This window comes from Lepisosteus platostomus, chromosome 13 (assembly GCF_059453375.1).
Source record: "Lepisosteus platostomus isolate fLepPlt1 chromosome 13, fLepPlt1.hap1, whole genome shotgun sequence".
NCBI lineage: Eukaryota > Metazoa > Chordata > Actinopteri > Semionotiformes > Lepisosteidae > Lepisosteus > Lepisosteus platostomus.
In genome coordinates, this window is record NC_142623.1 from 37,273,377 (window position 1) to 37,288,147 (window position 14,771).

Here is a 14,771-nt window from a genome sequence, read left to right on the forward strand (position 1 = left end):
CTGCAAATAAAACGATTGCTAGAGGTCTGTACTTACACTGAATACAATTGATGGCTGCATTTTTTACTTTAAATTCCAAATCTTCATGGAATTTTGTTTCTAATTTGTTGCAAATTAATATATATATATTTTTATAGTTTTGGAATTATGCATGGACTTGATGCAGAGATGCATATAAGCAAATTATGTTCTGTGGCTGAATGTGTGTATGTGATTTATAGTACAAATATTCAGATAATGTTCTTCATAATGCTATGCAATTCATCTGAGATTGGGATTAGGATTAGTTACAATTTTAGTAATAATAAATGTTAATTTCCAGGTGTGGATCTATGGAAGATGGCCCTGTATAGGACTGCCATTCTGCCTTGGGTAAGAGTAATACTATGTTGTCAGTCCTGCCTTGTGCCTGTGCTTCAGGGAATATCTCCAGTCATAGATGGACCTGAGGGCGGCATAATTTTCAGTGATCACAGATTATACTGGAGTGATTACAAATTATATGTGAGATGTTTATAGGAAATGTAGCGCAAGTACATAGTATTTTCAATATAATTCTAGAATAATTTTAAAATTAATGCTATAAATGTGACAAGGTATTTTATTTCTTTTTCAGCAGATGTGAACTTCCTTTTTCTGCAACAAAGCAATTAGTTTAAAAATTACCCTTTTAGCTAATCGTGTGCCAGTGTAATTATCATACATGTCACCTCACTTTGTGAAAAGTTGTACCTTTGTCTGCCTTTTTAGATTTCATTTGACACTATCCAGTGTCTGAAACATATCGTTAAAACTATATATGGAAGATGTAAATGTAGTTATATTTTAAAATACTCATTATTTTCCCCCTATACTCATTATGTTTCTCTTTGCCTTTTAAACATACATCTACATTCTCTTCAGTAAATGGGATATCTTGGATTGCAGGACTTGCAAATAGATAAAATAGATATTTTACAGAGAAAATGTTGATGAACAGTATTTTGAGAGGCATTAAAAAGCAACAAATGCCACTGGTGCCAATACTCAATTTGCTGTAATTTAATGCCTCTCATTATATTAACCTAACATTTTTTGTTGACCCTTTAAATTAATTTGAAAAATGCTGCTTTTTTCAGTGGATGTTTGTTTTAGCTAGTGTTTTTAATCAGATTTTAAAATCTATAGTGGAGGGCTCCCTGAAGTAGCACATTTCAGAGCCTCATTAGCACTGGATTAATAATATTTGGATTTTGCAGTGTGTTCAAGTGTTAAATGAAAGAGACAAATGTGTTTTTTGAATTAATCTACATTATTCATCTCCCCTTCAATCAGATCTGTTCCATGTGAAGATCATTTATAGCCATGATTTATGTACAGTATGCTGGGTTACAGTCCATAAACCACCATAGAATTTTACATTGTAGGTTTTCAAGCAAATAGAAAATAATAATTAAACTTCATTGCATTTGGATGAAACGTTTCCTGCCAAAGAAACCCCAAATGTTTCACATATACAGTATGTGGAGACCCACTTTATCCACCCACCTGATTAATATTCAGTAGCTGTGATCTCCGGTAGCACCATTATATACTGTACAACAGATCAGATGGAGAAGAGAGAAGTGTTTTTCCTACTTGAATTAATACTAATAATAACAACATCACTTTACTAACCTTTTACAATTTCTTGCATTAGGAATTGTCTTTTCACATACCCCAGCTTGCTCTCCATGAGACACACAGACAGGGAGAGAAGCTTTGGGTCAGAGCACAAGGTCAGCTATTGTACGGCACCCCTGGAGCAGCTGGGATTAAGGGCCTTGCTCAGGAGCCCAACAAAGTAGGATTCCTCTGCCAGCTGCGGGATTTGAATCAGCAAACTTCCAGCCACAGGCACAGATCCTTAGCCAAAGAGCCACCACTCCGCCCTAAAGGGGAAGTTTAGGGAAGTCAGTTTATGCAAGTCAAATGTGAAATGGTCAGGATACAGAGACTAACTTCCTACTCTTACAAGCAGTGCCATAGGATATTGTATGATAACAAATAATCACAACTTAAGGGGAATGTCTCATCCAAACTATGGCACTTCCAATAGAACCCATTCATTTTGCTGGAACATTTTCTTGGAGAATTATAGTCCAGAGGAAAGATCGCCACCAACTGATCAACCTACACTGTAAAACATCATGTTTTTTTCCCCAGAGATCTCCTATCCCAGTGCTGCTGAGATTTGCCCTGACTTCGCTTAATGGTACTCTGTATATACAACAGTTTAAAAATTGACAGATATTAAAAGGTCATCTTAACCTTAACAAAGATTCCTGGCCAAAATACTATAAAATAGTAGTTCCCGTTAGGGGTTTATGTATAGTACTGTAGCACCCAGGTGGGGCACTTTAATGGCTGCTCCGTCCCCTTTGGCCATGCGCATGCAAGGCAGGCTGGGAACAGTGCCTGAGGGGCGGGACTTGGGGGCACCGGACTGTATATAAGGGGGCGGGGGCTGTGAGGCGGGCTCTTCCCTTTGTGTCTGTGTTGGTGTACAGTAGGTGCAGCACTGTAGCCCCTTTCCCTGTGTGTGTACCTTTCCCCAGTTCTGCTTAATAAATGTGTTGTTTAACCTCTTTTTTCAAGTCCTATGTCTGCTCCATTCCTTATGAACCCCGCGGTTGTTACAGTACTAAGAGGATATTTAAGGAAGCTTAGTTTAAGTTCCCACTTCAACAAAGTTTACAAGAAAATGATCAACCATGGTTAAAAGAGAGAATGTACTGTAAAGGTCTGCTAAATAATTGGAGTGGATGCTTTGACTGAGTGTGACTGAAAGTCTTTCATCACAGAATTTAATTATTTTGCCACTGTTCACTGAATTTCTGTCAGTGTAACAGGAGAATGTCACTAATCTTGATGTCTGGATGCACCATTAAAAAATGATAATCCACACTAGACATATCATGTCATAAACCATTGTATTCTCAATACTTACACTACATTATTACTCCTTCAAATGACTACTTCCGTGTGCAGTAATGTAAATGTTATATATATATGTAGATATACGATATATATGCACATCTAGTTTTATAATATGATTAACTACTTTTTGCTTTTTTACAAGTTCCAATTAATTAACACCACTGAACAATATTTTCTCAAGTGTTTCTTCCAAAGTTAATTGAAACAATTTGGTATACTAGTGTGCAAGTGAAGTGTTTTCTCTTATTTGTTGTTCTTTCAAAACTGCAGGGGATCCTCAACATCCAAAGTGATAATTTCAGAGTCTTTTTTGAGCAAACAATGCAGATTAAATACACGTTTAGCATAAAAGAAGCATGAAATTACTAAATCAGCACTCACTTTAAAATATTTATATTTATTACTAAAGAGCAGAATTCAAAGCAGAATTTGAGAAATACTCAAACTGACAGATTATCAAATTGTTATATATTATTTTTAATTAGAACTTAATTGCGATTTCAACTTGTTTAAAGGGCCATAGATGATGTATCTATTGCATTATCAAAATTACCCAATTTCATTTAAGTAAGTTTGTCTTATACTGTATGTACTACACAATGGGATGGCTGAACAGCCTTTTAATCACTTAAGTGCATAGCAAAGTGATGTCATTTAGAAGCTATTGACAAATTTACAGCAAACAGGCTGTTAGTAATCTGTATAATATTTCAGTTTTAAAATGTGTATTTTAACCATCAGTTAGATCAATTTCACTACAGTGTGGTGTGCTCAATGATATTGCATTTGTATGTCAAGATTTGTATGAAATTTAGATATAATGAATCATGCATTCTTGGCAGAGGAGACTAAGGATGGTATAAATTATGGTGAAGAGCAATCTGCTTTAGGACGATCTGTCCTTTTAAGCCCCTCTTTTTTCATATGGGTGAACATGTTTTTTTTTATTTTAATTATATTTTTGAACCAATTAAATGAAAAAAAAAGTCACAGCAACTCCTACACACTTTGATACCAGCAGCTGCTGTTTGTACAATTCATGTTTCTGTTGCTAGTTTATTCATACAGTATGACCACATGAAGCAGAGCACTGCAATATGTGCAAGAACTGACTTCAGTTTTTTCCTGCTAATGTTTTTACAAACAAATCTTTACTACTACTTAATAAAATGTATAATATGGTGGCAGACATCTCAGAAGCATACAGTGTATATAGAAAAGCTTGATGTCAGAAAATTATTATCAGGGAGACAGTAAACAGACAAGCAAAAAACCCACAGAGCACCCTGATATTATTTGCATTAAAACTCTTTGCATTAAAGTTCTGCCACTGCACAGGTAAACTATGAACAATTAATATAAGTAGTTCTAAATATTTGGGTGCATAGCACTCCTTCGAAATTTCCCCATGGCTATCACAAATTAATAGATTTCCATGCACCTGTATTCCACTTACTCTGTGTTTTCTTAACCATTTACTGAAAAGGAAAAAAAAAACACTCACTCATTCACCTTACATTTGAGATTTCCACCACAGCACTACACTGAAAAATGACAAAAATGCCATCTGAATTCAGGCTCTGTTTGTTTACATTATATTTAGCTCAGAGGAACTGTACACAAGCCTGACCTTGCTTTCCATTAAACAGTGATAAAGTTGCTGTATTTATATTCTCAACATTATTATTAGCATAAACATAATTAAAAAATATATAGGTGAGATTCCAAATGACATTCTTACATCTTTAAGTCCTAATGATATGGGTCCTACCACTTTTAAAAAATGAGTGCTGTCCACTGTGCTGTACAGCTCTATTTATTATCCCACTGAGGAGAATGAGGTCTTACCAGCTGGAGAAAGCAACAGGGTCACAAGACTGCCAGCTCTTCCTTTGCATTTAATTAATGATGTGTACATATGCAAAGTTTATAGGCCTAATCATAAGCTATTCAGAAATCAACTGTTTGCCAAGTGTTTCTGCCTACAAAATGTAAAAAGCACAACATAAAATCTTTACACCATAGCAGTGAAAGGCCATGAATGATATTAGGTGAATGCTGCAATAATCCTGAAAAGGCTTTTATATTATTGCAAAATGCTGAGCATTCCACAATGTCATGTGGCTGTCAACAGTTCTTATCAAGGGACATATATTTGTTTTCCCTTCCTTACTGTAATCTGCAAAAAGAGTCAGGGCAATATTATTTTGCAGAGTAGACAGACCAAAAATGAATAAAACGGAAAGCTTTTTTGTAACAACTGAGTTTGTAACCAAACTTAGCTACTGAAATAGCTGTAGTGCTGCGGATACAAGATGGAGTCTTTCTCGTTTTTTGCAACGTGTACTCTGCATGATTCTTTTTTTTTTGCAGAACTCAGCATAAGTTATAATTTCATTACTCACTATCCTGTAATGTACCTCTTCTGTATTTCTTTCTCTGGACTCTGTGGCTATTTTTAAAAGACAGAGGATGGTGTGCAATAAGGATAAAAGAACTCACACCTGAACATGATTCCATTATTCCAAACCGGCATTTTGTTCATGTGTTTTAATGAAAGATTTAACCACAAAATATTGACAGGTGAAGGTGAATATGTTTCTTTTCATGTACGCCAGGGGTGGGGAACCTTTTTTCTGCCAAGGGCCATTTGGATATTTATAACATCATTCGCAGGCCATACACAATTATCAATTAAAAAATTAGCCTGCTATATTTGGTCGAACATTTAATTAACTCACCCCTAATGTGATGGCTGGAACTGCTTCTCTTTGGTGGGGCTACTGAAGCTCCTGATTGGCTTTTTTCATTACTGCTAACACATCGCTACAAACTAGGCACACAGGTTTGCCTTTGACTTCAACAAAAAAATAATCATTTGTCCATTTCTCTTGGAAAGATCGACACTCTGCATCAACTTTTCTTTAATTTGTAGTCGCCATTTGTAGGATGTCACACCATGTTGCCAGCGACGGGATTATTTTGCTTTGATTGCTGTTCTAATTCTGCATCTTGGATTTGGAACATATCCAACATTCGTATCATCGACTCTTGAGGTCTTTTCTGTGTACTGTAATTTCCTTAATCTTCATCTGAGATTCAGTTTTTGTGAGGATTGTTGATCATGGACGTGGATAAAGGTTGTATTGGAGTTATTGTCTGTGTTGACAAAGAAGTCGACAACATCGTCCTCAATCATCGGAGGCAAGGTCACATGAAAGAAATTCTCGACATATTAGATTTAATTTGTGATATGCTGGTAGAGCCATATGACAACAAATAACTTTGTTACACAAATGGAAATCAGTAAAAGTAGTTCCTTTTAGTCTTTGTGAGTATCATAAATGAGAACAGGCTGAAGGTGTTGTCTATGCTGTCAACAAAACCTCACTCTCTGATTAGCAATTGGGTAGTGGTTTTGCTCTAATTTACACTAATTTTGATTTTACATGTTTTCAGCACTTTAGAGACTCTTCTGAACAACTTCTCACACTATGTACAAGAGTTTACATAACAAATAATAACTCCATCATTGTTCACACAGAAATTCATATTTGCAAATACTGCTGGTGCATCTAGACTGTTTTAAAAGTTTTTAGTTTTAAAATGTCTAAAGCTTTTTAGATGTCATACCTAACTACACTTAATTTATTGGATGTGACCAGACTGTCACACAGCACCATGTTAATGTAGATTAATTCCTTGGCATACTTTTATTTGATAATTTTTACAATTGATGTCAAGTGCCTATGCTAGCAATTTTAAAATTTAAATATTTCAAAAAGCATCATAATCTTAAGATAAATAAAACACCATTTAACAAGACACAATCACTCCCAGTGGCCTAAAAATGAATTCTAACTAGACAGTCAGATGCACTATGAAATCTAAATGCCATAATATATTAAGCAAATGTCATTCACAAAGGAGCATTTACAGTATGGTGTGATAGGAAAGAATAAGTACAACTACTTTAAAGCCACTTGATTTTTGAAAGCTGGAACCTACAGTATATATAAAGTTCTGATTTGCAATAAACTTGCATGTGTTTATTTTTTACTTTCAGCAGAACTGCCATAATGTAACGTCTATGAATTACTGTGAATTATCCAGGCAAATGTTTCCATGTGTTATTAAGTACTGCAACATATTTTCTACACAAAAAGGTGCTATTAATATGAAAACTACTGTATGTGCATGTACTGCATACATGTAGATGTCAAGCCTTGAAAAATCTTTCTCAAAGTTTAAAGTGGACTGTTATCAAATGCAGAATTCATAACACATCCCACAGTATTAAATTTGGAAAAATAGAGAGAAAACGTACTTGATTAAATTAACCTAACACAAACCTAAAAAATAAGTGAAAATAAGTGTTCAAAAATGGAAAATATATTGACACACTCTTATGTGAGAGCCAGATAAGGTTGACTAGACAAAATGATATGGACCTGCTCCTCCAACCTATTCTCCCACTGAGGAATTCATCCTTTTGACATACTACAAGCTCCACAGTACACCACAAGAGGGTTATCACTGATTAACAGAGCAATACAGATGCAGCCATTCAAAATGAGCGGGGTACGCTGCGGTACAACGCGGTGGGTGTGTTGCATCAAAACGCATCATAATGCGGTTTACCATATGCAAATTAAATTATGTTAATAGTATCCGGAATCACCTTGTAAAACTGCCAGGAGGAGCTAATAAAGCTTAATGTCTCATGTACAGTATTTGAGTTGTCACCAGAAAACACTCGGTTTTGAGTCCCGATCACTGCTGAGGGACAATCTTTATTCAATTAAGAATTTAAGTTGTATACTCTTTAGACTTTTAAATTTAAACTGTGTATTAGAGCATGTTAATCATTATACATTGTTGGTAGATTTTATGAAAGCAAGATTGCTTAGTTGGACAAAAGTACACAACCTACCACCTTTATCATGAATATTTTAATTATGCAGAAATATTTTATTCATCAAAGTCTTTACCAAAGAAATTACTAATAGTATTAATAATGAATGACCCTTGACAAGCTGTAAACTCAAAGTATTACCCTGGTCCACATTCTTTGTAACCGTCTTTGTAAATGAAAAGACTATTTTTTCATTGACAAAAAGTAACACCACAGCATTTCGTTGATCCGATCATGTATTCGTTTCCAATCATACAAAGTAAATCTTGAGAATCTCTGATTCTCCATGCCTTTCACATGCTTTCACATTAATTCACAGAAAGGGTTAAAAATGATCATTTTTCAAAAAGTATATAAACGTACAGTAATATGGTCAGAAGGAGCACTTAAAAACGTTTCCGAAATAACCACATGTAAGACTCTGATGCTTAAAATTTTTAGGGAGAAATGGAATACTGGTGTGTATTTTTTCTTTAAACTACCAAGACCAGCCATATACAGTATAGTTTACATCATATGTTTATGTTCCTAAATTAATATCGTTTATGACATTCAGATGCATAATGCTCCTCTTTTTTTTTGCTCAGCTACTAAAATTACCCTTTAGTTGTAAAATTCCATATAAATATTCAATAGAAGCGGATTAAAATGTGCACAGTAAAGAGATTAAATGATTAAATCTTTTCACTACCGACCAATGAACCTTTAGGGCCCCTTTCGGTCATTTTTGCCAGCCAATCATGTACCACGGTCCGGCACGGTGGCTCGTGCATAGTTGCGTGTGGTACGGGTTTGTACTGTGCATTTTGAATGGGTGCATCTGTATGTCCCTCACTGATGTCACCACAAACCTGCAGGTTCCTTAAAAGTTATGAGACACACTGTTTGCCAGAACTCCAAGAGATCAATAATGCTGGTGGAACTCTGCTTATTGTGCACTTCTAGTTGGGGAATCCCAGTCACAGTTGGCTGGTGACATGACTCAGTCTTGGGTTTAGAATGTCTGGATAATAGAACTCATCCAGCACACAGAATACACCATTGCTAATTGCTCATCTCTGTTTGTCTTGAAGAAAGAAATCTTAAGAATAGACTGTATGTTACCAAGGTCTTAATCAGACCTCTGTTGACTTTTATGCTTGAGCTGAGCGAGGGATTTTTATAACTCTTGAATGCCAGTGTAAGAGAGCTGACATTTGTCAGATCTGAAATCAAAACTGAGGCTTCTGTTGAACATACAGTCGCACCTCATTTATGCAGGCAGAAAATCCTAATTAAAGAGAGTGTGATCAGATAAAGAAAAACATCAGCACTTCATCTGAATTTCAGTACATGTATTAAAATGTTAAGCATGTTTGGTTATAATTACAAAATGTCTTTGCAAATGCAAATGTTTCAAACACCATTATCTGGTTAAAAGCCACCATGCAGAATTTAATGAAGTTTAATATGACATTAAAAGAGGAAACTGGTATGCTAAAGTGGGTGGCCACTGATTAAACTGTGTTTGCTGTTAGCTGTGTGTTAAGGGAAAAAAAAAACAAATCTTAAATTAATTCCTGAGAAATTTAATTTATGAAAGATTAATACATTTTAACATGATTTTTTCTGACATTAAAATACATATTTAAACATAATATTCTATGATGCTTCACACTTTATTGAATAGTTGATATCAATTATAACACTGATGTCTTTATTAATAATACATTGATGGCTTAGTGGGGAAATGGTATACAGAAATGAGAACATACTGCTAAGATAGATTTGTCTTTGTTAATTTGTTCATGCTGCATTTTGAGTGTTCTGTGAAATAATTCTGTTATGATAAACTAATTTATGTGATAAAGAACTAAATCTATCTCCATCTTTCCTTTGTGACATGTTGCATAGTTCAAAAGCACTGACAGCTATTCATAAATTATAACCTTGGCAATTTTTTCACAGCTAAGCCCAATACAGATGCAGCCATTCAAACCAAGCGGGCGATACCGCATTATTTTGCGGTGCGCTTGACGCAGCCTACCGCGAGTTACTGTAAATTCTCGTATAGTACCTCATAACACCACGTGGTACCGCAAGTAAAATAATAGTATCCGGAATTTCCGCAAGGTGGAGCTAATAAAGCTCAACCTCTCATGTTTGAGCTGTCGCCATCAAAGTCTTTAACAAAGAAATTACTAATAGTATTAATAATGAATGACCTTGGACAAGCTGTAAACTCAAAGTATTGCCCTGGTCCACATTCTTTTTTTCATTGACCGTCTTTGTAAAAGTAACACCACAGCATTTCACAATCACGCATTTGTTTCCAATCATGCAAAGTACAGTAATTTTTCAGAATCTCCGATTCACCATGCCTTTCACATGCTCATGAAAGAGATTGATTTAGGAACATAAACATATTACTGTATGCAAACTGTACTGTATACAGTATGTATATGTATATTTAAAGTCTTTACTGTGCCCGTTTAAGTATTGAATATTTATATGGAATTTTACCACTGAAGGGAAATCTTAGTAGCTGAGCATAAAAAGAATAGCAGCATACTGTAACACGTGTGAAGGCCATAAACGATATTAATTTTGGAACATAAACATACAGTATATGGCTGGTCTCGGTACTTTAAAGAAAACATACACACCAGTATTCCATTTCTCCCAAAACATTTTAAGCATTGAAGTCTTTAACTAACGTGACACCAGAGTCAACAAGCATACTTTTAGAATTTGATTAAAAGAGAATATAATATGGAATCGCGTATCTAAAGAAATTAATAACGATATAGTTATATTCATGTACCGCAACACAAGAATAGTACACGCTGTACGATGTCTGTTGATAATGTTTGTAGGGCTTTTTCAACACTCTTCATACGACCTTGCTGGTGGCGCTGTGGGTTAGGTTCCTGACTCCCACATCACACATTGGGTGTTCGAATCCAGCTGGAGCCATGACTTTTTTTTAACAAACATTTATTTGAAAAAATAAAACGTTTTCCTGGGTCAGAGATGAACTTCACTCGCACCAAACAAATTTATATTTCTAAATATCACAACATGATCGAATTTAAGTAATTTTAATAACAATGAATAGTCACCTATGCATTACAATATAAACATTTATATTGATTTAAATCGCGTTTAAATCCCCTTTATTTAAAACCCATAAATAAAGATGATACTGTTTAGACTTTTAATTATTTAAAACTGTATTACAGCAGCACAATGCACAATTCAACATAAATCGCTATCTTTGTCTTCTGCGTAATAATGTTCACCTCTCTGTCCAGCAATTACCTCCAGTACGTGTCTGTGCCGCGCACTCGCGCACTTTGAATGGCTGCATCTGTACCTAGGCAGAGTATTGAACATTTTCCCTCAACAGGTATAGTACACATGACCTGTCTACAAAAAATGCTGTCAGGAGCTACTCTTTTTAAAGGTGGATAAGATTTTATGTGTGTGAAGTTGCTTCAGGCAGGTGAACTTCATATCAACACGTTGGACAGACAAAACAGAAATGTATTTTTCACAGAAACAGATTAATTCAGATATTGGACTTGACTCTCTTTAGTTCCTGCTGTTTTCTCCTCTTGACTTACACAGGGTTACTATCTCTGACAGCATCACTCTGACATTCCTTTGAGTTGATTAGTGAGCTGTCTGGATCAACCGGGTACTTATCCTTGGATACTGTAAGGAGTGTAGGAGTCAGTGTGTGGTTCAGCAGGGTTGGAGTTATGAAGCTGTCTTGGTGAACATTATTGTTCATAGCACAATGAGCAAATTAGGGGACATATTCTATAGCACAGAGGTGCAAGCTGAGTGAGATCAAGTGAAATATTCTTAGACAGATCAAATTATTATGTTTAATAAAACACATTATAATTTGTGTTTGGGGTTATCATCATGGTGGCAGCGTGGTGATTAAATGGTTAGCATTGCTGCCTCACAGGACAGGGGTCCTGGGTTCATTTCCTGTGGTGTTATCTGCAAGGAGTTTGTTTTCACCTGGTTTTCTTGTGGATTTCTTCTGGGTGCTCCAATTTTTATCCCACAGTCCAAATACATACTGGTTGTTTAAATTGTTTCTTGGAAATTTGCCCCTGGTATGAGTACATTCATGTCTGTGCGTCTGCCCTGCAATGGACTGACATCCCATCCAGGTTGTATCCTGCCTTGAGCCCATTGCTTGCTGGGATAGGCTCCAGCTTTCCCACAACCCTGTATTGAATAAAGCAGTTAAAAACAGATGGATAGGTTCTTTGCACTTGTACATATATTGTTATTTTAACATAGTTTCCCAAGGTATTTATTTATATATAATCTAGATATTTAAACAATTGATCACATTGTTTTACAAGCTTTTTAATATCACCTACTGTAAATGTATTTGAAGTAAGTGTTCAGTTAATTTTCTTTTATTACTTTCATTATTTTATCAAGTATTTTTTTTTACAAAATTATTAATGTTAATATTTCTTTCCTTCCTAGTTTTATGTCTGTTTATTTAATGTAATTAGTCATGTCCTCTAATTTAATGTAATTTTACATGACCAAATTAAGAAAACAGATAGAAGTCTTAGAATTAGTTTCATTCAGGTATTCTTTTTATATTATCTCTGCACTCAGAACATTATAGGGTAAAAAATAAAACATTAATCAGTCTAAAAAAAAAAATAAAGAAAGAAAACATTCCCAGAATAACAGTTTTCACATTACTTAAAAATGTCTGTTGAATATTTTCCATAATAGATTTGATTCCAGAATTTTTTTTTTAAGCTTCATTATCAGGCGCGTGGTGTTATTTTTCTGGAGTGCTTTACATTTTTGGACTAATCCCACAACAATGGAGCTAAGTAATTCACAGGACTATTCACTTTTCAGAAGCCATGTTTAGTTGTAAAGGTGACAGAACACACCAGTCAGACAAAGGTCCCTCCCATTTCTACAGCTAACCAGTAATGTTTCCCTACAGTACGTTAGCTACGATTCAGTGCTATCTGTACTGACTTAATTACAAGTAAAGGTCAGCCACATTGAATAAATATAGACTGTTAATTTAATATTACATCATTAATAATGCTTCAACTAATTATAGTCTTTTCAGTTTTATTGTTGTCTGCCTTTTATTTTTTGTTTTATTATTTTTAGATTATTGTACAGCACATTCAGATTTGAGGTATAACATGGAGCATTGTAAATAAAGTTTGAAAAATAGAAATGGAAAGGTCAAATACAGTACTTACACACATGGCAAAGTCAAAAGGTATCATGTTACTTTTTTCATTACGATTTCAGGAGATTTAGCTCTCTAATTTTGCTTTAACGTGGTAAAACATAAGGACTATACAGTCAACCAACATGCTTATTAAAAGACTCTCCCTCTGTGAGTGTGTGAGTGTTTGTGAGTTGTGCTATATCTGGTATAATCTGAAGGATATCTGAAAATGTAATTTGTCTAAAATGATTTCTCTTTCTTACAGAATCTACCTTCAGGCTAGATTTTCCTTTAAAAGCTCTTCTCCCTTTGACACACTTCCATCTTAAAGAACCATCTCCTAGACAACATTGATTTTAGATCTGGCTACCTGGAATCTTCAGAAGACAAGACATGGATTTAAAAAAGATCTCACATCAGTTATGGTAGCCATGTAAAAGGTAAAACTCACTGAAAGCAGATATGCTTTGAAAACAGGTTATCAGTCACCCTCGTGATGGAAAGTGCCCTTAGGCATACAACACACAATGGAAGTTAAAATAAAATGCAATACTCTCTTACTCACCTAAACCTCCTAGATTTTTTTTGTCTTTGATAAAGTGCATTGGTTGAACTGTGTATCCATGCTTTGGGCTGGCATTTAGTATAGTAGTTAGGCCAGAGCATAGAACTCTTAACTTGTTTTGGGTTCATGTCCCTGCAACAGACAATTCTGTTGTACCCTGTAGCATTGTATTGAAGTGGTTCCAATTCACCCACTGTAAATAGGTAGAAGCATTTCTAGACAATACTGCATTCAGAGTCTCATCTAATGTGGTCATGTACACAACAATCTATGGAGACAGAAATCATAATGTTTATAAAATGTAATATTTGCATATTAATAAAAAGGCTATTCAGTACAGATTTATACATTTTACAAGAAACTGTCCTTTTTAATATGCATGTTTAGTATGACTTTTATGACTATTATGACAGTTATATAAAATAGCAGTTTCTGGAGCACAGAAATATCTCAAATTTATCTGAATCTGTCATAAGATGTATCTTACCTGATTACTGTTCCCTGAGGAAAACACAAATGTTATTTTGTTATTCAATGCTGAGCTATTGTCTAAATTATCCACATTGACATCATTCCAGAAATTGAAAAAAATAAACAGCTGTTAAGGCCAGAAATCTTTAAAAAAAACTATACTTGACATTTTATTTAATATTCAGGGTCATGAACATGGCTGCCAGGGCCCTGGGACATGACTCTCTCATTAATAACAAAATCCTGATATGATCAGATACACTTTACAGCTGCATTGCATCTTTGCATATCTGGAGGGACTTTTTCTTTCTATAATTCTATAAATACAGATTGAAACTTGCTGTGTACCCCCCATACACACCTACAGTATATTGAGTCTTGAATTCTATATTTGAGCCATTTACTGTAGATACAGTACGTGAACAGTGCAAAAGTTATCTGAAGCAGATGATTTTTGGTATGAATATGAATCTTTTCCTGATAGTGGGGGTTTCGCTTTAGCATATTAATTGCTATGGAATACTTCTGTGATGCACTTATATGAGTGTTGTTGACGTTACATCGCAGTGTGGACCTTGAAAATGCCATGGCTGTGAGACATGCTAAGGAATCCTCTCAATAAGCCCAGATGAAAGCAG

At 34.9% G+C, this 14,771-nt stretch overlaps 1 long non-coding RNA gene across 1 annotated transcript; it reads left to right on the top strand.

The window, feature by feature from the left end:
- Positions 1-320: 320 nt before the first annotated feature.
- LOC148650562 (uncharacterized) lies at positions 321-13,657 on the top strand. Its single transcript, XR_015925844.1, has 2 exons — positions 321-372; positions 13,363-13,657. It is a non-coding gene; the product is annotated as an uncharacterized LOC148650562 (long non-coding RNA).
- Positions 13,658-14,771: the final 1,114 nt, after the last annotated feature.